This window comes from Bos taurus, chromosome 3 (assembly GCF_002263795.3).
Source record: "Bos taurus isolate L1 Dominette 01449 registration number 42190680 breed Hereford chromosome 3, ARS-UCD2.0, whole genome shotgun sequence".
Taxonomy (NCBI): Eukaryota; Metazoa; Chordata; class Mammalia; order Artiodactyla; family Bovidae; genus Bos; species Bos taurus.
Genome location: NC_037330.1, coordinates 86691883 through 86718723, shown reverse-complemented (window position 1 = coordinate 86718723; position 26841 = coordinate 86691883). Strand labels below are relative to the sequence as shown.

Below are 26841 nucleotides of genomic sequence, written 5' to 3'. Positions count from 1 at the left end.
ACTGTAATTTCCTTAAAGGCTGGAACCCATTTGTAGATTTACAAACTGTGACACTTCTCATGGTTGCTCACAAAATTAGATGAGAAAATTTAAATAAAGTATCAGGAATAGGATCTGGCACAAACTAAAAACATTTGATAAATATTATTAGAAGGGCTTCCCTCTTAGCTCAGTCGGTAAAGAATCTGCCTGTAATGCAGGAGACCCAGACTCGATTCCTGGGTCAGGAAAATGCCCTGGCGAAGGAAATGGCAACCCACTCCAGTATTCTTGCCGTGGAGAATCCCATGGACAGAGGAGCCTGGCAGGCCACAGTCCATGGGGTCGCAAGAGTCGAACACGACTTAGCGACTAAACCACTACCACTTTATTTTAGCAACTGTCTGCATGAGTCCTGATGTTCAGTGCATTGTTGAAACGCAAAGTTACAGGATACACGCTGGACACATACCAGCGGCTACGAAAAGTTTGCATGGATAAATTCTGCTAGAAGAGCCTGCAGAGCAGGAAACTCGAGGCCTGAGAGGACAGACCCACTTCAGGCCTTAAAAGTCCCTGAGAGGGTGGAAGAACCTGTTAAGAGACTGAGGTCCACACGACTCGCCGGGGCCATATGACCGCAGGAGCAGGCAGGGGCCAATCCCCGGCCCGGTTCAAAGGGCCAATCGCGGCACGTTTTACAAGGGCCCCGGCCGGAGGGGGCGGGGCCGCGCGCGGGGCGGGGCGGAGCCTCAGCTGCCCCTGTGGACCGCCCAGTCCAGGCCCGGTGGGGCTCCGCTCAGCAACCTGCAGAGCCCTGATAGCTAAAATGTAATTTCAGATTGGACAAGTAAGTGACCCTCCTCTCAGTCCCACGTGTGTACCAGGGGCTTTACAGAAGCGCAGGCTCGCAGCGCGAACGTTCTCCAACCGGAGAGCGTATCTGGCCCAAGCTTCCCTCCCCTTTCCCGCAGTCGCCTCCTCCTCTTCCTCCTCTCACCGCCTGAGTCTTAACACCAGCGCCAGCCGGGCCCTTGGCCTCGGAGATCTTGTTGAGTCCCCCTGTGTTCTGGGTGAGGTGTCCGGCCACTCAAGAGACGGGTGGGCCTTTTCTGCATTCCCCCATGCTGCTTAAGATGTGTGGAACCCTGGGTCCTCTGCAGTCACTATCCAGTTAATTATGTTAATTTCTTCGCTTTCCCCTCATCCCCTCAGGGCCCTCTACCACCTTATTTCAGGATATTTCCTGGTAAAGAATCCGCCCGCAATGCAGGAGACCGAGGTTCGATCCTTGGGTTGGAAAGATTCCCTGGAGAAGGAAAAGGCTACTGGCCTGTAGAATTCCATGGACTATATAGTCCATGGGGTCGCAAAGAGTCGGACACGACGGAGCAACTTTCACCTAGGCATTTTTGAGCCTTTTAATTTCAATCTGGCTACTGTAAGGCATTTTAAGACCTGTGTTGCTTGTAGCTTTCAACGCTTTCAGCAACTTGTAATTTTTGAAGTTTAGATTAGATGGTATAATGCCCTTTGGCTACAGTTATCCTGAGTAGAAACGGCCTAGGAGTATCTTTCCATTTTTATTAATGACCTTTCTTTTTAAGAACAAGATGCAAAATGGTGAATTTCCCTAATCCTTGACTATGTTCCACTAAAGCACTTTTCATGTCTTAACATTTGTCTCTAAAGAGTCTCTGATTTTGTCTCTAAAGAGTCAAGTCATTTACAAAATATTGAAAAGCAGTCATCATTAGATTAATTTTTAAAATACGGTATTAGGGGGAGGAATTGATGATGCTTTTGAATTGCAGAGCAGTGAGAAGGCAACCTGCCTTTTAGTTTGTGGCTGGTGTATAGAGGGTAGAGTTCTGTTTTATTTTGCTTGCTTTCCCCCCCTTCCCTGTAATCCACCAAATGTGCATCCTCAAGTTGTAGTTAAGTTGTCAGCTGGGTCTTCCAGCCTTCTGGCTGCCTCCTGGTCTTCTGGGAGTTTCCTGTTAATGAGGTCCTGTCCTTGGCTTTTGACCTGGTGGTCACTGGCCTGACTCTTGGAGGGATCAGCTAAGGAGGACTTCCTGGTGGCAGGCTCAGAAAACTCTTTATTAAGGATGATTGAAGGAACCCAGAGGGTAAGAAGGCCTGGAGATTGATTCTGAGGGGAAGGGAGTCTCCCTGCTGGCTTTGGAAGTCAAAACATGTGTACTGGAAGAAGGAACTAACCCAGAGGGTGGAGATCTGTGTCTTTCTGGGTGAAGTTAAGTTTACTGGGCGGAGACTGGACCTTCTTCCAGGCTGTGTTAATTGTTACTATCAGTAATTGTTACTAGGGACCTTGTCTTTTCCTAGAATCTGGTTCCCTTTCCCTAACCTACTTCACTTAGTTCAAATCACCATCTGTTATCAGCTGGTTCTGAAAACGGTTTCAGGTAGTGAATCTTCCCCACCCCCACCCCTAAATATTTGAAATAATTATTTTACCAGAATGCACTACATAGAGTATTCAGCCTCTTACCTGCCCCTATTTTTATACGGTGGAATTTAGAGTCTACTCAGATTATGTAAGGGGAGGCACCCAAACCAGCTCTTGCGTTCACTTGTTTGTTCCCTGATTTGGGAACCTGCTCTGGGCCTGAGCACTGTGGTAGGCTCTGGGAAAGCAAGGATTGGTCTTTGCTTTCAAGCTTTCATCCATTCTGCTTCTGTCTAGTCTGGCAAAGGAGATTATATGATACTGAGATTGGTGCTGTAGCAAGGTATAAGAAGATTCTCCCCTGTAATGGACTGTATGGGGAAAAAAAAAATCTAAAAAAAAAAGAATGGATATTGCTGATTCACTTTGCTGTACACCTGAAACTAACACAACATTGTTAACCAACTATACTCCAATAAAAATCCATTTTAAAAGATTCTCAGGAGTTGAGAGAAGTCCAAATGGCCCACTGTAGGGCCATCAGTATGACTGGGCTGGAGAAAGACATGCTGACCTGGGACAGCATGGGCAAAGCTACGCAAGGCTGGTGCACTACTGATTATGGGCAGACAGGAGAGAGTGAAGTGGGAAATCGCCAAAAAGGAGGGTGGGAGAGTGCAAAGGCCAGCTCAGGGAGGGTCAGGTGAATCAGGTTAAGGAGTGAAATGTATCTCTAGAGCAAGCAGCAGCTAGTGAAGTGACTGACACTCAGGGATGTGTTTTAGAAAGTTAATTCTGGCTGCAGGGTGGCAAATGAAGTGGTGAGGACTGAAGAGAGTAATTTAATGCAGGTGAGAGATGGGTTAGCATAGTTATGGGACTAGAAGAAAGGGATTAGAATAGAATGCTTAAGAATTAATTACTGATTGAATGTAGGAGATAAGGAAAGAATATAGCAGTCAGGGTACCCTGGAAAAGAAAAGGCATTCACCACTGGGATATTTTTCAGCAGCTTTATTGAGGTATACCTGGCATAAGGTAAACTGTACATATATAAAGTGTCTAATTTGAGAAGTTTTAATATTATCCGTGACACTATCATCACAACCAAGATAAAGAACATTTCTTATACCCCCGTTGATTTCTTGTGCCCTTTTCTAATTCCCTCCAAGAACCAGTGAGCTGCTTCCTGTCAGGATACATTATTTAAACTTTTTTAGAATATTTTTCTGTAGGGTCATACAATATGTATCTTTTATGTATGGTGACTTTTCTTTAGCATGATCCTCTTGAGATTTGTCCAGGTGGTATGTGCATACATGGTTTATGTTTTGTTTTTCTGAGTAGTATTCCATTGTACAACTATGCCATATTTAGTTTATCCATTAACCTCTTGATGGACATTTGAATTATTTGCTGCTTCTTGGCTACTACACGTAAAGCTGATATGATTACTTGTATAAATGTCTTTGTGCAGCCTTTCTTTCTCTTGGTTAAATACTTAGAAGTGGAATGGCTAGTTTACACAGTAGGTGTGTATTTAACTTTTTAAGATGCATCCAATCTGTATTTCAGAGTGATTCTAGTTTGCCCCAACTGCTGTGGTCACTTTTAAATTTTAGTTATTCTATTAATGTGGAATTCTTTCATGGGGTTTTAATGTGTACTTCCCTAATGACTAATAATCTCAAGCTTCTTTTCATGTGCTTATTTCCCCGTATATATTTCATACATCTTGGTTGAAGTGTTTATTAAATCTTTTGTCCATTTAAAAAAATGACCTATTTCTTTATTGATTTTTGAGAGGTTTTTATGTATATTCGCATTACAAGTTTGTTTTTTTTAAATCATAGTTGTGATTTGGAAAAATTTTCTCCCATTTTGTGGCTTATATTTTCATTTTCTTAACAGTGTCTTGAAAAGCGGAGTTCTTAATTTTGGTGAAGTTTAATTTATCAATTTGTAATTTTAATGATGTCTGTTTTATCAGTTTATTCTTTTATGGATCATGGTTTTGGTATCTAAGAAGTTGAGCCTAGTCTGAGATCTCAGATAGTTTGTCCTATTTTTTTTTTAAAGAAGCTTTATTTATTATTTTATATTACATCCAGGATCTATTTTATGTTAACCTGTAGAACAAGATATGGACAGGTTTATTTTTTGCCTACGGTATCAGCTGTTCCAGTACCATTTGATAAAAAGCCTATCCTGTGTCTCATGAAGTGTCTTTGTACCTTTGAATAGAATCAGTTTACCATATGTATATGTGGACCCATTTCTGGATGTTTTATTTCATTACATCCATTTCTTTGTCTATTTTAATGCTATTACCACTTCGTTTTGATGACTATAGCTTTGTAATAGATATTAAAGTCAGGTAGAATATCCTTCCACTTTTTTGTTTTTAAAGTTGTTTTGGTTATTCTACATCTGTTACATTTCCATATTAATTTTACAATCATTTCAAAATAAAGCCTTGCTTAGATTTTAATTGCAATTTAGTTTAATCTATACATTAATTTGGGGAGAGAATTGACGTCTTAAATTTTGTTTTCTATCCTTGGACAGAGTATATCTATTCATTTATTTAGGTCTTCTTTAATTTCTTTCAACAGTGTTTTTTTAGCTTTCATAGATGGATCTTTGTCAGATTATCTGTAGGTCGTTCACATTTTTTGATGCTGTTGAAAATAATGTCCTTTTAGGTTTCAGCTATCAATTGTTTGTTGCTACTTGTATATTGACCGTGTATCTTGCCATCTTGCTAAATTACTTATTTAGTTCTAGTAACTTTTTGCTGGTACCATCAGATTGTCTATCTGATCATGTTATCTGTGAAAAAAGACAATTTTACTTCTTCCTTTCAATAAGAATGTCTTAACTTTTCTTGCCATAGTACACTGGCTAGAATCTCCTGTGCTGAGAGGTTTCATTAATTATTTTAAATGAAGAATGGGTGTAATGTTTTGTCAGTTGCTTTTTTCTGTAACTATTGAGATCATAATTTTTTCAAAGACTGGTCAGTTACATTCATTGATTTTTTTTTTTTGAACGTTAAATTAACCTTATATTACTGAGATAGATCCCATTTGGCCAGGACCTACTATCCTTTTTATATTTTGTTGGATTCTATTTGCTAAAATTTTAAGAATATTTGCATCTGTGTTAATGTTTGGTAATGATATAATTTTCTTTCCTTATATTGTCTTTTAAGTTTTGTTATCAAGATAATTCTGGCCTCATAGAATGATCAGGGAAACATTTATTTCTCTTCAGTTTTCTATAAGGGTTCATGTAGAATTGACATTGTTTCTTTCTCAGATGTTTGGTAGAATTCATCAGTGAAGCCATTTAGCCATTTGAGTTTTTTTTTTTTAATGGAGGAGACAGAAAAGTCAATTGACTTAATAATAGAGGACTGTGCAGATTATCTGTTTCTTCTTGAGTGAGGTTTGATAGTTTCTGTTAATATATTTAAAGGAATCTGTACATATCATCTAAGGTGCTCATAATACTTTTATTACCATTTAAACATTTATAGAAGCTGTTGTAATTTCATTTCCCTCATTCTAAATACTGGTTATGTGTCTCTTTTCTCTTTATTTTCTTGATCATTCTTGCCAGAAATTTATTAATATTATGGATCTTCTGAAAGAGTCAGCTTTTTGTTTTCATTTATTCTCTTTATTATTTTTTAATTTATTGATACTTACCCTAAATTTTATTTTCTTTCTTCTGCTAACTTTGGATCCCTCTTACCCTTTTTTTTTTCCTAATGTATTAAGGTAGAAATTACGGTCATTTACTTGAGACGTCTTTTCTAATATAGGCATTTGAGTCTGTAAATTTTTAAGCATGGCTTCAGCTGCATCCCACAAGTTTTGTTGTTTGTATTTTCATTCAGTGAATACATTTTCTAGTTTTTTAAAGTGTCTTTTTGACCTATGGTTTATAGAAGTGTGTCAATCGGTCTCCAAATATTTGAGGATGTTCCACATATCTATTATTGATTTATAATTTAGTTCCATTTAAGTCACAGAAAGTAGTTTATATGATTTGAATTTTTTTACCATTTTGAGACTTGCTTTATGGCCCAGAATATGGTCTGTCTTGTATTAGGTTGGTGCAAAAGTACTTGCAGTTTTACAGTGTTGAACTTTGCTGTTTTATACTGGAATACATTATTAAGTGTGGTTATGTTATATGTCATTTTAATGCACATTTCTCACTTTATTTTTTTGTTAATGACTTATTACTTACTGTTTATTTTATATTTATTTTAGACTAGGGAAATGATGTTAGATAACAAAAGTGAATTCAAGTGATTTGCTTATTAGAATTTGCTTATTCAAAGTGAGTCATAAAGCAATGTAGACAACTCACAGCATCAGCAATGCATCTGGCTCAAAACTGCTAATGAGTGTACAAAAAGCAGTCGTGGCTCAAGAAGTTGTGCAAACAAGATGAGAGCCTTGAAGATAAAGAGCATAGTGGCCAGCCATTGGGAAGCTGACAATCACTAGTTGAGAGGATCATCGAAGCTGATGCTCTTACAACTACATGAAAAGTTGCCCAAGATCTCAGTGTCGACCATCCTACATTCATTTGGTATTTGAAACAAATTGGAAAGATGAAAAAGGTTGATAAGTGTGTGCCTCATGAGCTGACGGAAATTCAAAAAAATTGTCATTTTGAAGTGTCATCTTCTCTTATTGTATGCAACAGCAACAAACCATTTCTTGATCGGATTGTGATGTGTGACAAAAACTGGATTTTATTTGACAACCGGAGGTGACTAGCTCAGAGGTTGGACCAAGAAGAAACTTCAAAGCGCTTTCCAAAGCCAAACTCGCACCAGAAAAAGGTCATGGTCACTGTTCGGTGGTCTGTTGCTGGTTTGATTTACTTTCAGTTCAGTTCAGTTCAGTCACTCAGTCGTGGCCAACTCTTTACAACTCCATGGACTGCAGCACGCCAGGCCTCCCTGTTCATCACCAACTCCCGGAGTTTACCCAACCTCATGTCCATTGAGTCGGTGATGCCATCCAACCATCTCATCCTCTGTCGACCCCTTCTCCTCCTGCCCTCAAACTTTCCCAGCATCAGGGACTTTTCAGGTGAGTCAGCTCTTTACATCAGGTGGCCAAAGTATTGGAATTTCAGCTTCAGCATCAGTTCTTGCAATGAATATTCAGGACTGATTTCCTTTAGGATGGACTGGTTGGATTTCCTTGCAGTCCAAGGGACTCTCAAGAGTCTTCTCCAACACCACAGTTCAAAAGCATTAATTCTTTGGTGTTCAGCGTTCTTTACAGTCCAACTGTCACATCCGTACATGACTACTGGAAAAACCATAGCCTAGACTAGACGGACCTTTGTTGGCAAAGTTAATGTCTCTGCTTTTTAATATGCTGTCTAGGTTGGTCATAACTTTCTTTCCAAGGAGTAAGCATCTTTTAATTTCATGGCTGCAATCACCATCTGCAGTAAGTTTGGAACCCCTAAAAAATAAAGTCTGACACTGTTTCCACTGTTTCCCCATCTATTTGCCATGAAGTGATGGGACTGGATGCCATGATCTTAGTTTTCTGAATGTTGAGCTTTAAGCTAACTTTTTCACTCTCCTCTTTCACTTTCATCAAGAGGCTCTTTAGTTCTTCTTCACTTTCTGCCATAAGGGTGGTGTCATCTGTATATATGAGGTTATTGATATTTCTCCCGGCAATCTTGATTCCAGCTTGTGGTTCTTCCAGCCCAGCATTTCTCATGATGTACTCTGCATATAAGTTAAATAAGCAGGGTGACAATATACAGCCTTGACGTACTCCTTTTCCTATTTGGAACCAGTTTGTTCCATGTCCAGTTCTAACTGTTGCTTCCTGACCTGCACACAGATTTCTCAGGAGGCAGTTGAAGTGGTTTGTTATTCCCATCTCTTTCAGAATTTTCCACAGTTTATTGTGATCCACACAGTCAAAGGCTTTGGCATAGTCAGTAAAGCAGAAATAGATGTTTTTCTGGAACTCTCTTGTTTTTCGATGATCCAGCGGATGTCGGCAATTTGATCTCTGGTTCCTCTGCCTTTTCTAAAACCAGCTTGAACATCTGGAAGTTTACGGTTCATGTATTCCTGAAGCCTGGCTTGGAGAATTTTGAGCATTACTTTAGTAGTGTGTGAGATGAGTGCAATTGTGTGGTAGTTTGAGCATTCTTTGGCATTGCCTTTCTTTGGGATTGGAATGAAAACTGACCTTTTCCAGTCCTGTGGCCACTGCTGAGTTTTCCAAATTTGCTGGCATATTGAGTGCAGCACTTTCACAGCATCATCTTTCAGGATGTGAAAGAGCTCAACTGGAATTCCATCACCTCCACTAGCTTTGTTCATAGTGATGCTTTCTAAGGCCCACTTGACTTCACATTGCAGGATGTCTGGCTCTAGGTGAGTGATCACACCATCGTGATTATCTGGGTCGTGAAGGTCTTTTTTGTACAGTTCTTCTGTGTATTCTTGCCACCTCTTCTTAATATCTTCTGCTTCTGTTAGGTCCATACCATTTCTGTCGTTTATTGTGCTCATCTTTGCATGAAAATTTCCCTTGGTAGCTCTAATTTTCTTGAAGAGATCTCTAGTCTTTCCCATTCTGTTGTTTTCCTCTATTTCTTTGCATTGATACCTGAGGAAGGCTTTCTTATCTCTCCTTGCTATTCTTTGGAACTGTGCATTCAAATGGGTATATCTTTCCTTTTTTCCTTTGCTTTTCACTTCTCTTCTTTTCACAGCTATTTGTAAGGCCTCCCCAGACAGCCATTTTTGTTTTTTGCATTTCTTTTTCTTGGAGATGTTCTTGATTCCTGTCTCCTGTACAATGTCACGAACCTCCATCCGTAGTTCATCAGGCACTCTGTCTATCAGATCTAGTCCCTTAAATCTATTTCTCACTTCCACTGTATAAGCATAAGAAATTTGATTTAGGTCATACCTGAATGGTCTAGTGGTTTTTCCCCACTTTCTTCAATTTCAGTCTGAATTTGGCAATAAGGAGTTCATGATCTGAGCCGCAGTCAGCTCCTGGTCTTGTTTTGCTGACTGTATAGAGCTTCTGCCTCTTTGGCTGCAAAGAATATAATCAATCTAATTTCGGTGTTGGCCGTCTGGTGATGTCCTTTAGCTTCCTGAATTCCAATGAAACCATTACATCTAAGATGTATGTTCTGCAGATGGATGAGTTTCACCAAAGATTGCAATGCCTGCAGCTGGCATCAGTCAACAGAAAGGGCCCTCTTCTCCACAAGAACACCTGACCACATGTCACACTCAGAACTTCAAAAGTTAAACATATTGGACTATGAAGTTTTGCCTCATCTGCAATATTCACCTGACCTATTGCCAACTGACTACCACTTCTTCAAGCATCTAGAAAAATTTTTTCAGGGAAAATGTTTCCACAACCAGCAGGATGCAGAAAATACTTTCCAAGATTTTGTGAAATCCTAAAGCATAGATTTTTATGCTACAGGAATAAACAAACTTATTTCTTATTGGCAAAAATGTGTTGATTATAATGATTCCTATCATGATTAATAAAGATGTGCTTGAGCCTAGTTATAATTTAAAATTCATAGTCCAAAACTACAATTACGTTTGTACCAACCTAATAAGTATTCCACGTGCTCTTGAAAAGAAAAAATATATTCTACTCTTGTTGGGAAATGTGCTTTTTACATGTCAGTTAGCTTTATTGACTACTGGTATGTATTATGTACTTGCTGATTTTCTATCTGCCTGTTCTACCAATTATTGAGAGTGGCACATTTAAATCTCTCATGATAATTGTAGACATACATGTTTCTCCTTGCAGTTCTATCAGATTTTGCTTTAGGTATTCTGACACTCTCTTATTAGGTGGATTAATATTTGGATTTTTAGGTCATATTGGTGAATTCATCCACTTTATCATTTCATAATTTCTGCTGCTATTTTTCTTCAATATCTACTGAATCATTATTCCTGGTAATATTTTTGCTTTAAAATCTACTTGCTGCTGCTGCTGCTAAGTCGCTTCAGTTGTGTCCGACTCTGTGCGACCCCATAGACGGCAGCCCAACAGGCCCCGCCGTCCCTGGGATTCTCCAGGCAAGAACACTGGAGTGGGTTGCCATTTCCTTCTCCAGTGCATGAAAGTGAAAAGTGAAAGTGAAGTCGCTCAGTCGTGTCCGACTCTTAGCGACTCCATGGACTGCAGCCTACCAGGCTCCTCTATCCATGGGATTTTCCAGGCAAGAGTACTGGAATGGGTTGCCATTGCCTTCTCCGTTAAAGTCTACTTAGTATTATACTAATATATCAAAGTCTACCTGTCTTTTGATTGTTCTTTTATGGTATATCTTTTTCCTGCTTTTCCTTTTTAACTTGTTTGTTTCCTTATATTTAAAATGGGCTTTTTATAGGCAGCTTAACAAGGCAAGACATAAAAATCGCTGCCTTTTAATTAGGGTGTTTGGACTATATATAATGTAATTCTTATGGTTTGTTTTAAACATAGCATGTTGTTTTTTTCTTTTCTATTTGTTCCATCTGTTTTTTGTTCTCTTTTCTCTTTCTCTGCTTTCTTTTGGATTAATTATTTTTTTAATTTTATTTTTTTCCTCCTTTATTGGCTAATTAAGCATATCCTTTTTTCAGATATTATTTTAGTGGTTGCTTTAAAATTTATAGTATACATGTTTAATTTATCAGAGTAAACTTTGAAGTGGTATTATACCACTTCATATGTAATATAAAACCATACGTAAAATTAGATAGCCAGTGGAAATTTGCTGTATGACACAGGAAGTTCACATCCATTGCTCTATGACAACCTAGAGGGGTGGGATAGGGGTGGGAGGTGGGATGGAGTTTCAAGAGGGAGGGGACATACATGTACCTATGGCCGATTCATATTGATATATGGCAGAAACCAACACAATATTATAAAGCAGTTATCCTCTAATTAAAAATAAATTAAAAAGATCATACAACATATATTTCTAATTCTTGCCTCATAGCTTTTGTACTACTACTGTTTATATTATACAATACATTTTGCTGCTGCTGCTAAGTCGCTTCAGTCGTGTCTGACTCTGTGCGACCCCATAGACAGAAGCCCACCAGGCTCCCCCTTCCCTGGGATTCTCCAGGCAAGAACACTGGAGTGGGTTGCCATTTCCTTCTCCAATGCATGAAAGTGAAAAGTGAAAGTGAAGTCGCTCAGTCGTGTCCGACTCTTAGCGACCCCATGGACTGCAGCCCACCAGGCTCCTCCGTCCATGGGATTCTCCAGGCAAGAGGACTGGAGTGGGGTGCCATTGCCTTCTACAATACATTTTACTTCTGCGTGTATTGAAACCCCACAATACATGGTCACTATTTTAGTTTTAAGCAGTCAATTATCTTTTTAAGACATTCAGAACTTTTTAAAAAGTGTATATATACCCACATAATTAACTTTATGCTCTTCCTTTTATTTTATGGATCCAGATTTCCATGAGATATTATTTTCTCCCACTTCTTGTGGTACAGTTCTGCTGCTGAGAAATTTTGATCTTTTTTTCTTTTTTTTGGGTCCGCACCTTGAGGCATGTGAAACTTCCCCAACTAGAGATAGAGTCCACACCCTCTGCAGTGGAACAGCAGAGTCTTAACCACTGGACCACCAGGGAAGCCACCGATGTTTTGTTCTTTTTTTTTTTTTTTCCTCTGATGATGAATTTTGGTATGACATCTTTGGTATGTCTCAAAAAAAATCTTTATTTCAGCTTCAGTTTTGAAAGATTTTTTCCCCCCACAGGATAAAGAATTCTAGTATAAAGTTTTTTCTTCTAGTTCTTCAAATCTAGCTCTGCTGTTCATAGCTTGCATTATTTCTGTTGACATTCTCACATTTTTTTCTTTTTTTTTGCATAATTTGCCATCTCTACCCTGACTGCCTTTAAGATTTCTCTTTACTATTGGTTTTGAACAATTTGGTTATGATGTTGCTTGGCTGAGTTTTCTTTATGTTTCTTTTGCTTGGAGTTCATTTGTGTTCTTGAATATGTGGTTTTATAGTTTTCATCAAATTTGGAAATTTATAAGCATTATGTCTAATGTATTTCTCCTGATCTCTTCTTTGTTCTCTCCTTCAGGTATTCCCATTTCACATATATTTGGTCACTTAAGTTTTTCCACAGCTCACTGATGCTCTATTTTTAAAAAATCTTTTTTCTCTTTGTTATATTTTTGATAGTTTCTATTACAATGTCTTGAAGGTCACTAATCTTCTGTGTTATGTAATCTCATACAGTCAGCTTTTCATCTCAGATATTTTAGTTTTCATTTTTATAACTTCAACTTGATTCTTTTAAAAACCTTATATGTCTGAACTTTTAAATTCACTCTTTCCTTTAGCTTTTTGAACATAGGACTTTCACGTATAATAACTGCCATAATATCTGCATCAACTCATTCTATCAGATAGGTCAGTTCTGGGTTGGAGTCCATTGATTTTTCTCACTTTAAGTCGTATATTCTTGGTTCTTTGCATGCTGTTAAGTTTTGACTGAATACCAGACCTTATGTGTTTTACCTTGTTCAGTGCTAGATATTTCTGTATTTCTATAAATACACTTGATCTTTGTTTTGCAGCATGTCTAAGTTATTTGGAAACAGTTTGATCCTCTTGCGTCCTGCTTAAGCTTTGTTGAGTAGGACTAATGCTTCTTCACTGCTGAGGTAAAGCCCGTCTGTGTACTCGCCCCCAAGCGCTGTTAATTATGAGGTTTTCCTCACTGGCTGGTGTGAATCGCCACTATTCATGGCCCTGTGTGAAGTCCACTGATTGCTCACTGTCATCCTTTTGAGTGCTTCTGGCTCAGACAGCTTCTTCGCATGTGTATAGTGACTGCTACTGTCCTGAATACTTGACGAACACACCTTCTGGGGCAACTTTCCTATCTCCTACTTTGCCCCAAGAATTCTAGCCTCCTTGCTCTGCACAGACTCCTAGCTCTCGCTCAGTTCAGGAAACTGCAGGCCTTGGTGTGGATTTTCTCTTCCTGTGTCCAGGTCCCAGGCATTCAGCTTGAACAATTTCAGGATACCTCTTTTTCTCCCCCCATCTCTCTAACATCACTGTATTTTGTTGCCTGATGTCCTGTATCCTGAGAATCTTTGTTTCCTGTATTCATTATTTTAGTTATTTAAGGTGGGAGGGTAAATATGGTGCTCTTTATCTATCTTGGCTAGACGTGGAGGTCTTCACCTGGAAATTTTGAAGAAAATTTTAAGAGAGACTACTAGAGTTTCTGAGGAAGGGAATTTAAGTTATTCAGGCACTTTTACTGCTTGAGGCCTGAAAGGGCACAGTGAAGGAATAAATCAGAAGGAAAGACACCCTTAGATTTGTATAATTTTAAGTACAGGAACTATTTAGAAAGATGAGGGCAGCATGAATGCCTAGAGCTAATATTAGTGGTATTGTTATACCTTTCTACTTAAGTGGGCAAGGGATGGAGAACTCAGAAATCCCGTGGAGAAAGCTGCCTTGAGAGGATGTATTATCTTAAAGAAATGCAGCAAGTTTGAGGCAGCTCCAAAGGAGGGGAACCCTGACCTTACTTTCCTCCCTCCTTTAAGGTTTCTGCTAATGGCTCTCCATGGGCAAAACCAACTAGAAGATAAAAGGGTTAGAGAGCCTTAGAGATCAGACTATAATCCCCAGGACACAGGGTAGGCAGAAAAGGGTTGAGTGTGGAAGAGGTGGGTAAACAGAATAACCTGTACAGGGAATCAGTGATAATTTTTAGATTGCTGGCTACAATGTCAGGGTGGTTGGTGGTGCCACTTGGTGGGAAAGAAGAGAAAAGGCACAGTATGTTTGGGCAGAAGTGGGTTTGACACAAGGAAAAACAATGAGATGGTTTTTCCTGGAAGTCCTGTAACTATCGTTTTAAAGTGTTTAGAAGGTCCTTATCAACGTGGATGATGAAGCAGAGTTTATATAGCAAGTACATATACAGTGATTTGTGTGGGGACTGGGTTTAGGAAGAGTGGGGAAAATAAAGTAAAAATCATTCAGCCTAAATGTATGTGTTGCCTGTCCCTTGGGCCATCTGGATTTTGGGCCAGTTACACTGAAATCTGTTGCAGACCAGGCTGAGAGCTGAGTATTTTGAATTCTGCTAGAGTGGCTATGGGATGAAGAGATTTGGAAAGCACTCAGTTACTGAACACCTATAGGGGATAAAAGTTGAGAAGACGGGTGATAAAATCAAGCGTGATTTAGATACGCCAAACTCAGTATAATTTATCAGATTCCGGGATTATAGAATTATGTGGCCAACGTTGATATTAAAGTGTGGCTGTTTTAAATCATCATGCGACATAGTGGAAAGAGCATGGGTTGAAGTCCCTCTCTTGTTTTTTACTGAGTCTGTGACATTGGGCTGCTGCTGCTAAGTCACTTCAGTCATGTCCGACTCTGTGCGACCCTATAGATGGCAGCCCACCAGGCTTCCCCGTCCCTGGGATTCTCCAGGCAAGGACACTGGAGTGGGTTGCCATTTCCTTCTCCAATGCATGAAAGTGAAAAGTGAAAGGGAAGTCGCTCAGTTGTATCCGACTCTTCACGACCCCATGGACTGCGGCCTACCAGGCTCCTCCGTCCATGGGATTTTCCAGGCAAGAGTACTGGAGTGGGGTGCCATTGGGCAAGTGACCTAAATGCACAGAACCTTAGTGTCCCCTAAGAACTGGTCAGTCAGTTCTTCGCATCAGGTGGCCAAAGGATTGGAGTTTCAGCTTCAGCATTAGTCCTTCCAATGAATACTCAGGACTAATTTCCTTTAGGATGGACTGGTTGGATCTCCTTGCAGTCCAAGGGACTCTCAGGAGTCTTTTCCAACACCGCAGTTCAAAAGGATCAGTTTTTGTTTGTGGACCCTCCAAAGTTGCTGGAAGTTTCAGCAAGGCCATCTGCTAAGTCACTAGTAGCAGGCCAGGAAGAGAGTAAATGCTCACATGAAATTTGTTGATCCAAGACGACGGTTGGCACAAAATACAAGTTTGAGAAAGATTGCTATTCGTGTGATGATACATATTGATAGAACATAGACAACACCAAATTCTAGGGACCTTAAAGGACGAGTCAGGTACTTGAGGAGGTTACCTCAAAGCTCACCTTCCAAAGCACTTTGCAAGACACCCCACCTCTCCTTCCCTTTTCTCCTCTGCAGATTGTTCCCTTTTTAGTGTGTGAGATTGGGTATTGGGCTGGATGGGCCAGTGATTTGTCCCAGCATGTGTTCCATCTGGGGAGCCTCCAGGGAGGTAAAGAAGACCTACTGTGTGCTCACAGGTTGCTATTAGCCCAGCTTCCCTCATCTCCACACAGAGTCACATGGGAACATGGGACTCTGAAGATTATTCTTGTTAAATGTACTAAGCACACCATATCCTTTCTTTCTGTCTCTTGATTTTAGTAAAGCCATGGCATGGAGGAGCAGTTGTCGGAACTAAAAGTATATAACAAAGAGGAAAGAAAGTTCCTTCCTCGAGGAGGTCATGAGAATCATTTTAAAACATTCTAAGGGCTCAGTTCAGTTCAGTCGCTCAGTCGTGTCTGAATGTTTGCGACCCCATGGACTGCAGCACGCTAGGCCTCCCTGTCCATCACCAGCTCCCAGAGTTTACTGAAACTCATGTCCATTGAGTTGGTGATGCCATCCAATCATCTCATCCTCTGTCATCCCCTTCTCCCGCCTTCAATCTTTCCCAATATCAGGGTCTTTTCAGATTAGTCAGTTCTTCGCATCAGGTGGCCAAAGGATTGGAGTTTCAGCTTCAGCATCAGTCCTTCCAGTGAATATTCAGGACTGATCTTCTTTAGGATGAACTGGTTGGATCTCTTACAGTCCAAGGGGCTCTCAAGAGTCTTCTCCAACACCACAGTTCAAAAGCATCAATTCTTCAGCACTCAGCTTTCTTTATAGTCCTACTCATGTCCATCGGGCTGGTGATGCCATCCAACCATCTCACCCTCTGTCATCCCCTTCTCCTCCCTCCTTCAGTCTTTCCCAGCATCAGGGTCTTGTCAAATGAGTCAGCTCTTTGCATTAGGTGGCCAGAGTATTGGAGTTTCAGCTTCAACATCAGTCCTTCCAATGAATATTCAGGACTGATCTTCTTTAGGATGAACTGGTTGGATCTCTTACAGTCCAAGGGACTCTCAAGAGTCTTCTCTAACACCACAGTTCAAAAGCATCCATTCTTTAGCACTCAGCTTTCTTTATAGTCCAAATCTTATATCCATACATGACTATTGGAAAAACCATAGCTTTGACTAGATGGACCTTTGTTGGCAAAGTAATGTCTCTGCTTTTTAATATGCTGTCTAGGTAGGTCACGGCTTTTCTTCCAAGGAGCAAGTGTCTTAATTTCATGGCTACAGTCACCATCTGCAATGATTTTGGAGCCCCCCAAAATGAAATCTGTCACTGTTTCCATTGTTTCCCCATCTATCTGCCATGAAGTGATGAGACTAGATGCCACGATCTTAGTTTTCTGAATGTTGAGTTTTAAGCCAGCTTTCTCACTCTCCTCTTTCACTTTCATCAAGAGGCTCTTAGTTCTTCACTTTCTGCCATAAGGGTGGTGTCATCTGCATGTCTAAGGGCTGCATATCCAAGGGCTAGCTCACTTAAAAGAGATTAGGTGGTTTGGATGATCCCATGGGATAAAAATGTGGACTAGAGGGTGGAAGCCACATAAAGTAGATTTCAACCCAGTACAAGAATCTTTCTTATAATTACAATAGTAGCTGCCTATTGTGAAAATTCAAACAGCACAGAGAGGGAAGGTTAAAAATTGCCCTCCATGCTTCCACTGTACTTCTTTCTGTAGATGTCACTGCAGTAAGCAGGCTTTTGCATATTCTTCCTGAAGTTTTGTATGTTAGGTCCTTACACAGTTTCGGAGAAGGCAATGGTACCCCATTCCAGTACTCTTGCCTGGAAAATCCCATGGACAGAGGAGCCTAGTGGGCTGCAGTCCATGGGGTTGCTAAGACTCAGACACGACTGAGCGACTTCACTTTCACTTTTCACTTTCATGCATTGGAGAAGGAAATGCCAACCCACTCCAATGTCCTTGCCCGGAGAATCCCAGGGACGGTGGAGCCTGGTGGGCTGCCGCCTATGGGGTCACACAGAGTCAGACATGACTGAAGCGACTTAGCAGCAGCAGCAGCAGCAGCATTCAGGGTAGCCTGAAGGGTTTTAATAGCACAGACTGTGAACCGTACTCCCTAGAGTTTCTGCATTAGTAGGTCTGGGTTGGAGCCTGAGAGTTTGCGTTTCTAACACATTGCTTGGTGGTGCTGATGCTGATTCTCTGAAGCTCACAGTTTGAGAACCACTGATGTGGTTTCCTCTTTACAGAGTTCTTACAAATGCAGTCATATTGTAGTGTCTAAGAATTTGCTCTTTTACTCAATAACACATAATTAGCAGTTTTCTTTAGCTATGTCTCATTTTTAACAACTGCTTCTGTATCAGTTTTAGCAAGGCCCCTATAAATGAATGGGGCTTCCCTAGTGGTTCAGTGGTAAAGAATCCAGCTGCAATGCAGGAGCTGCAGGAGATGTGGGTTTGATCCCTGGGTTGGGAAGATCCCCTGGAGGAGGGCATGACAACACACTCCAGTATTCTTGATTGGAGAATCCCTTGGATAGAGGAGCCTGGTGGTCTACAGTCCGTGAGGTTGCAAAGAGTCAGACAGACACAACTAAGCGACTTAGCATGCAGGCACTATAGATGAATATTGAATTTGTTTCCAGGGTTTTTGTGAGTGTGCCCTTGCCTTTAAAAAATAAATCTGAAATGTGCATTTTTGTATATATCTTTTAGATGAGCCAATCTTCAGTTCTTAGAAGGTAAATTCTTAGAAGTTACAGCTCTTGGGTAAAGAGGTAGATTTGGAAAACAGATAGATATTGCCAAATTGTTCTAAAGGAGGATGAACCAATTATTCTCCTGCTAAAAGTATCTGAAACTGCTTGTGTCCCCAAGCACTTGTCCAAAATGGATATTATCAGTGTTTTCATTTTCTGCCCATTTTTTAAGGTGTAAAATTGTATATCAATGTTGTTTTGATTTGCATTTCCCTCCATTTTTTGTGAGGTTAAAGGGTCAATGTATGGATTGAATATCTTTTTCTATGAACTGCAAGTTTGTATTTTTTGCGTCACATGAACAAAGGCAGCAAACTTTTATTTGCGGGATTGCTAGTAATGTTGTAAGGTTGGCATATTAGGAGTTGTGATCAGAGATGAGGTTGGGCACTGGGGTTAGTGGTTTGGGCAGGAGCAGGAGCTTTGAGTTCCTTGTGGGCCAGATAAAGAACTTGGCCTTCACTTTGGGCAGAAGCAGCATTGCTGGTGTTGAAGCTTACCCTGCAGCTCGTGATAATTTTAACAGGGCCTGTTTCTGGAAAGGCACACTGTTCAGTAATCTTCCAGTAACTCATTCTTTCGGCCTTTCACGTGGGGCCTTGAAGCCACCTAGCCATTCTTCATAAATAGGGTAGGGGGGCGTCGTAGAGCAGCGCGTTGTACAGCAAAAACGAACACAACATTGTAAAGTAGTTATCCTCCAATTAACAAATGGTCAGTAATTGTTAGCAGTAAGTAAAAATACATTACTATATATTAATAATATATACTATATAATAATAACATAAAAATGTTTATATTAGTAAAATAATAGGAAAAAAATAATAGAATTTCTTTAAAAAGGGGAAAAAAAAAGCCAAAAGAGTAGGGTAGAAACCTCAGCCATCCTCAGGCTGGGCATTGTCTTTGAGGGCAGAGTTTTGCAAGATGGTGCAGGGACTGAATTTTGTTGCTGTACCCAATACTTCTCTCCTCCATGCCTGTGTGTGCGGAAGTGGGCTGCAGGTCAGGAGGAAGAATGCCCTGGGAAGGGGTGCAGTGCTTCATACAGAAGAAAGGCTTGCTGACTGTGCTTCTAGACCTCTCCAGGGATGGAGAGTTTTTAGATGCTTTTTATTTTAAAAGGTATTCGACTATTTTATACATTAATAATTTCCTCCTCCCTCCCAGCCCAAGAATTCCCTATTACTGCAGGACACACGGCATGTTTCCCTCTAGGCAGAAGGAAGTAGAGGGCAGAACATTCTCAATATCTAATGCTTCTCATAGTAGCCTGTATAGTGACATAGGGTTGTCATTAATCAGAGCATGGAGGAGGCGTTTCTGATGGTTGAGTGTCTGAGAAGTTTTCACAGGATGAACTGACTTGGAATTGTGTTCTGAGTATGCTAAGGATGAAAGCAACTTGGTTGGGAGGTGGGAAAAGTCAAGTCATTTCAGGGATAGATAAGAGTCCTGTTCTGGCCTAGACAAACCTGAAATTGAATACAGCCTCCTTAATCTTCAGCTTTGTGACCATCCACTGGATTTTGTTCCCCTCAGGATTTCAGTGTCTTCCCCCTGTAAGTGGGGGAAGGGTGGGTGTCATAAATGTGGGTTCCCCCTCTCCCCGTCTCTGCAGAGAGAATAGCTTGGTAGGGCATTTTAAAGGGCTTGGAAGGCATTTTAACAAGTAGGGAGCTGCTTGATTGGATCACAAGGATTGAAGAGAAGGGAGTGTAAGTGAGGTTTTATGGAAGAGGACATGGGAGATCCAGAGTTTAATTTACTCTCAGGCAATGTTTGTTTTGGGAGTTTGGGGATGTCATTTGATGCGTCAGATTTTCCACCCATGATTTTGTTAGGACTTATACCGTGCATTTGGCCTCAGCATGGCTGGGTTTTGTATTTTCTCTGTGTCATCCATTGAGCATTGCCTGTGTGGCTTTTGGACGGTGGTGGGTTTTGGCCACGGCCCAGGATCGCCTCAGTGTTGATCCCCATGACCACCACATTGTGAGGCATGCACGAGGCTTCCTTAAGTTTGCCTGTTCTACCTGTTGGAATCCAACTTTGAATCTAAGACGACAGCCAGCTTTTCTTCTGTCTGATTTAATTCCATACCCCTCATCCAGTCATCTCAGATTTGTCTTTAAAGATGGGCTCAGTCCAAAGCATGAAGATCCTAAACATCTTGAAAAATACTGGGCTTCTGATCTAGTGCTTGGAAGACTGATGAAAACAGTAACCCGGTACTTATTTTATCAACTTACATCTCCATATTCTGCCAAGGAAGGTGGAGTTGGAACAAGACGCTTGGCTTCAAGAGTATAGCCGAGGTTCCGCTGGCAAATGGAGCCCCCTTACTGCCACGTGCAATATTACCAGGTGCATTAGTTGTGCTTCAAGTACATAAACTAGGCACAACTTGAGGCATCACTGTTTGACTTTCAAAAATAAGATTCTTACACTAAATTGTCAACTATTTAAAATCAGAAATGATATATTTTTCAGCTTCCTATTCCTAGTGTCCTGACCCAGAGAAAGCACTTTACATTTGTTTACTGGAATTTGAGCTGTTAGACATGGTGTGAATACCTAGGTATAGATCATGCATACTAAACATCCCTGCAGATGTTCAGGGATGATTTGGTCATGAAAGAGAAGGTTGGCATATCTTAATAGTCCTAATAATTGCTGCTGTTTACTGAGTGTGTTTGTGTGTGTGTGTGTGTGTGTGTTAGCCACTCAGTCATGTCTGACTCTCTGTGATCCTATGACTGTAGCCTGCCAAGCTCCTCTGTCCATGGAATTCTCCAGGCAAGAATACTGGAGTGGGTGGCCATTCCCTTCTCCAGGGGATCTTCCCAATCCGGAGGTCAAAGCTGGGTTTCCCATATTGTAGGCAGATTCTTTACCATCTGAGCCACTAGGGAAGCTGTTACTGAGCATACCATGTATTAATACCAGGCGCTGTGCTGGGCCCCCTGGTTCTACAATCTTAGTTAATCGTTCAAAGCATATAGCAAGATTGGAGCTGCGGGAGACAGCCTTTCACTTTAAGAGGAGAAGTACCTGTCAAGAAGCTGTACTTGTTCTCCCATGTATATTTTTGGTAAAGCCGATGGAGAACCAGGTATTATTGCCAGATTAGCTCTTTCCTTCCCCTGCCAAATTTTCTCTCCATTTTAGAGCATGGGAGAATTGCTTTAAGTGGTATTTAATTCTTTCTGTTAAGGAGACTGAAGTGGAGCAGCATACTCATTGCTTATCCTTTTCTTCCCAAATCTCCCAACCCCCTGATTATATTATAACTAAAAAAAAAAAATTTGTGTGTGACTTGTGTACTTGAACTCCCAGCCAAGACCAAAGATCAAAGTCAAGAGAGGATATTAAGCTCACTCCCAGGTCCCTGGGACACTGTATCTGTAGCCACTGTCCTCAAGTTTGTCCTGGAGGAGTGGCCCACTAAGAAGTAGAACTGCAGGTAAGCTTATCCACTCTGGAGGGTTGCAGTCTTAGGGATTAGTGTTCTGCTCTTTAGTCATTTAGGGGAAAAGAAGGAAGCAAATAAATATAAGAGACAACCCCACAGAGTGGTTTTCAGCACGATTATGTGTAGCATGACCCCTTTTGAGAATTTTTGGGACAGTTATGCAGAGAACAGCCTCCATGTCCCTGACTCTGTCTCCTTTTCTCACACTGCCTTTGAGCAGCTTTCACGTTTGTTGAGGAATCAGCTGTGAAGCCTGTGGTTTCCTGTGGCACATTTCTAATAATATTTGTACAGGCTATTATTTAATGCACCACATAAATATTTATCATAAGAGCGGTCTTTTGATCATGAACAGAGGCTAAAAACCAGTTCAGTCAATGCTGGCAATTGGCTGGGAAGCTGTTCTGCCCTTTGGAGCCTCTTGTAGACTGAGAAGTTAGGTAAGGCCTGGGACATGTGTGCAGCCAGCTTGAATTTCTCCCTGTAGCTTTTCTTTCTCTTGGCTTCCACAGTCTATGCTCTTAATTCTCTTGTCTGACCAGCCACCCCATATTCCCTGTTAGTTGTGTTTCTTTTTTAATGGGCTTCCCTGGTGGCTCAGATGGTAAAGAATCTGCCTGTAATGCAGAAGACCTGGGTTCGATACCTGGGTTGAGAAGATCCCCTGGAGGAGGCCATGGCAACCCATTCCAGTATTCTTGCCTGGATTATTGCCATAGACAAAGCAGCCTGGTGGGCTACAGCCCATGAGGTCACAGAGAGTCGGATACCCCATATTCCTTATTAGTTGTCTTTCTTTTTAGAGAATTTATCTCTGCCTCAAATGAATGAAGTGGGATCAACTTTCTGACTCTCAGCATTCATCTGTTGGGGTTTAAAGCCACACCATTGTGACCTGGACAAAACCCAGCTCCTTTGGTGGTGTGCTCTGTGACCTTAAACTGCTTTATTGCTGAGAACCTCAGTCTCTCTAACTGGGAAATGAGCTCACAGTGGCAACCTCACGGGATTGTTACAAGTGAAATCACAGAATCAGGTGGATGATTTGCAGAGCAGAGCCTAATAAGTGCCAGTTGTTGCTGCCTTTGTTGTTGGCACTGTTGTTGAAGGATTCGGTTTTCACTTTTAGGTTGGAAAGAGCCCTAAAGTTGCCTTAAGAGGCCAGGGTTCAAATGCAGATGCTGCTGCTGTTTACTCTTTGTGTGACTTGGGGCAAATTTTCCTATCCCAACAAGGTATAAAATGGTGGTAGGTTCCCCAGCTTGAATGCATTTCAGTTGGAAGAGATGAACAAATGTGTAAAAGTGCCAAGCATGCAGGAGGATCCTAATCCTTTTTTTTTTTTTTTAAAGCAAATTATAAAAGGGAATAATGTTTTCCATTTTGCAGTTACTTTATTCTCTGAGGCCAAGAGGAACTGGAATGTAGTTTGGAGTCTAGGACACATCAGAGAGTACTTATGACCCAGGAACAAAGGGCACAGAGGGGAGACTAGGAATCTGAGTGCAGAAAATCCTCTGGCAGAGTTTTTATAACTCACAGGGTCAAGTTTCAGGGAAGCTGCCCTAGAGCTTGAACTTCTCAAGATCCAGGTGTGGAAACAATCATAAAGAGATCACTTAAAACTATAGTAATAGGAAACGTAGTGAACCTGAAATATTTAATTAGGATCTATTTCTTACAAAAACATGAACTGGGGTGTGTGTGTGTGAACAACGCAGAGAAGGTATGATGCCCTTGTTCCCATGGGTTTGACTCTCTTTTGGACTGATATCTCAGTCATACAGTCTAGAAATGGATAGTTTTACCAGAGAGAGGCCACCTGGTATTGGGGAAGGGCCAGTCTCTGAAGGTGGGCAGCCTGAGTTCTGAGTAAACCAGTTGTAGACAGAGTAGGCACATGGCTTTGAGCCCTAGGTCAGGAAGATCCCCCGGAGAAGGAAATCCACTCCAGTATTCTTGTCATGAACAGAGGAGCCTGGTGGGCTGCATCTCACAGGGTTACAAAAGAGTCAGACACAACTTAGCGACTAAACAACAAGAACAGGGTACAGAGTAGGCAGAGTCCTTGGCAAACGTGCGTTAACTACGTGGAGGGTATCCTGCAGCATGGGGCTTCCTAGGTGGCACTGGTGGTAAAGAACCCACCTGCCAGTGCAGGAGACATAAGAGAGGTGGGTTCTATCCCTGAGTTGGGAAGATCTCCTGGAGGAGGGCACGGCAACCCACTCTAGTATTCTCACCTGGAGAGTCCCTATGGACAGAGGAGCCTGATGGGCTACATACAATCCATGGGGTCGCAGAGCCAGACACGACCGAAGCAACTTAGCACGCATGAACCTGTTAGCATGGCATTCCAAGAACGGTTAGGGATTTGGTAGCAGAGGGATCGAGACTTCTCTCACCTCTATCACTTGGTATTTATATAACGTACGTGAGCAAGTTACTTGACTAGTCTAGGACTTGTTTTCCCTCATCAGTAAAATGGGAATGGTCCTAGTAATTCTCTTCAAGGGTTGATATCAGGACAAAAAGTGGATTTAAAAATGTAAGCAAGCTGCTTAGTAAAGCATCAGATACACAGTAAATTTTACCTGAAGGTGGGTTTTAAGAGTTTGCTCTGAGTCTCAGGGACATGGTGAGTTTGTGCCATGTGCCAGACACTGGGCTGGCACTAGGGGTACCGCTGTGGTCCAGGCAGCCCTGGAGTTAACTCTCTAATGGCAAAGCTCCAGTCTCCATACAAGTCAGAGTGGAGGGGGAGGGTTCTCCGGAAGGATGGGCTCTTTCCTCTTTAGCCAAGAAATAGGTCCAAAACCCAGAGCCAGGGTAAGCCCTGAGTCAGCTACAGAGTGGAAATTTGCCTCTTTGGATTTTACTGGACTGAATCAGGATGTCTGGTGGGTGGTGAGATGAGATATTCCATGCAGAAGAAGACAGTCGCAAGTGAAGGAACCAGGCCTGAGGAGCTGGGCCAGCCCCCTGGGGGCCTCTTTTGTCACTGGCTCTGGTAGGAGTAGAGAGAAGCTTGGGTGGCTGGCCAGGTCTGTGTAAGCCAGAATGTTTGCGTGGACTCTTCATTTCCTATTTCTTTCCCCTTGTTTCTCCCTGCAGTGTTTAGAATAGTTTTGAAAAGCTCTAGTCAAGGACAGAGTTGTTGACTTGCCAGGATCAGTGTTGGAGGGCAGCGTCCTTGGGTCCTTCCAAGTGGTGACAGTGGGACGCTAAGAGAGGCAGTCCTGAGTTCAGCAAGTGGAGGCCTGTGGTCATTTGGGGGCAGTGGAGCGGCCAGCCTAGTCAGTCTTCTTCCTCTGCAGATAAAGAAATCCAGGAAGATATAAGCCATGGCACTGCCCTGTTTTGCCCTTCACTGTATCCTCAGTTCCTAGCAGGGTGTCTGATGCCTGGCACAATCTGCATTTCTTCTAATATCAGTCACTGATTGCAACATGCCTCATTATTTCATATATCACTAAGAAAGATGTTCCCGGTTGCCACTGGTTTTTAAGTCACTGATTTCAGAGAAGCTAAATGTGAAAAGAAATGAGTACCTTAGAATTAATAAAATGTGGTTGTAAGCATCCAGTAAATATTTATTAATTGGATGAATGAAGCATACAGATATTAGAATCAAGGCAAAACACTAGTGCAGATAAATCCAAACCTAGGAATCTGAACTATTAAAGCATTAAAGCATGAACCTGTTCATCCTTATTTTTTTTTTTTGTTGATTCACTGATTTAGGTGTTCATTCCATAAGAACTTAGTTAGAACTATTATGTACCAGACAGTGTTTGGGGATACAGGCACTTGTAGGAGCTGAGGATATAGAAATCAATCAGTTCCTTTCTTCAGGTTTAGGCCAGTGAGGGAGGTGAACACAGAAGCCAAAAATTCGGTCAGAGTGATTTTTAAAAAGTTTAAAAGAAAGAAGGGACACAGTACTCTGGTGGCGCTGGGGCATGGAGAGAGGCAAGAGGTGATGGTTGGGATTCTCTGGTGGTGCAGTGATTAAGACTCTGTGCTTCCAGGGGAAGGAACCCAGGTCCAATCTCTGGTCTGGGAACTATATCCTACATGCCTCAGTGAAGATCCCACACATGACAGACAGCAAAGATCCTATGTGCCACAGAACAGCCAAACAAATTAAGAAAAAAGTGTTGGTTGAGCAAGATCTTAACGTGAAAGTCAGCAGGCAGCATATTAAAAAGCAGAGATGCCAACAACGGCCCTTTTAGTCAAAGCTGTGATTTTTACAGTAGTCATGTATGGATGTGAGAGTTGGACTATAAAGAGAGCTGAGCACTGAAGAATTGATGCTTTTGAACTGTGGTGTTGGAGAAGACTCTTGAGAGTCCCTTGGACTGCAAGGAGATCCAACCAGTCCATCCTAGAGGAAATCAGTCCTGAATATTCATTGGAAGGACTGATGCTGAAGCTGAAGCTCCAATACTTTGGCCACCTGACTCATCGGAAAAGACTCTGATCATGGGAAAGATTGAAGGCAGGAGGAGAAGGGGATGACAGAGGATGAGATGGTTGGATGGTATCACCGACTCCATGGACATGAGTTTGAGTAAACCCCGTGAGTTGGTGATGGACAGGGAGGCCTGGCATGCTGCAGTCCATGGGGTTGCAAAGATTCAGACACGACTGAGCGACTGAACTGAACTGATGCACAGAAGAGAGAAAGGAAGTTGGAAGGAAAGAGAAGCATGAAGTGGAGACAGTCCTGTAGTGGTGTGGTGCACCTGGGAACCTGTGAGGGTTCAATGTGTCTGAAGCCTGATGTGAGAACAGGCAGGACTGTAGTAGATGTGGCTGGATAGGAGGCAGAGGGCAGATCCTGGAGGGCCTGGGATGCTGTGCCGAGGGCCTCAGCCAGTGGTTTTCAGTCCTTAGGAAGAACTCAGCAGAGTCACTGTTGGGGGAGGGTCGAGGGCCAGGCAAGGATGATCTTTGCTTGACACAGCGCTGCTGTGCTTTGATCTATTTCAGTTTTCAGTTTC

The 26841-nt window shown here is 41.6% G+C and overlaps 1 protein-coding gene across 10 annotated transcripts in view; it reads left to right on the top strand.

Annotated features, from left to right (window-relative positions):
* The first annotated feature begins 725 nt into the window (after positions 1–725).
* FGGY (FGGY carbohydrate kinase domain containing) overlaps positions 726–26841 on the top strand; it is a 523600-nt gene continuing 497484 nt past the window's right edge. For 5 of the 10 annotated variants that reach the window (XR_003033849.2, XM_024989463.2, XM_024989462.2 and 2 more), the window contains exon 1: positions 726–829. The gene's annotated coding sequence lies outside the window, so the exon portion shown is untranslated. Of the gene's footprint in view, positions 1081–21696; positions 21824–26841 lie in introns of those variants that run through there. The other 5 variants (XM_059884700.1, XM_024989456.2, XM_024989454.2 and 2 more) reach the window with 4 other exon arrangements.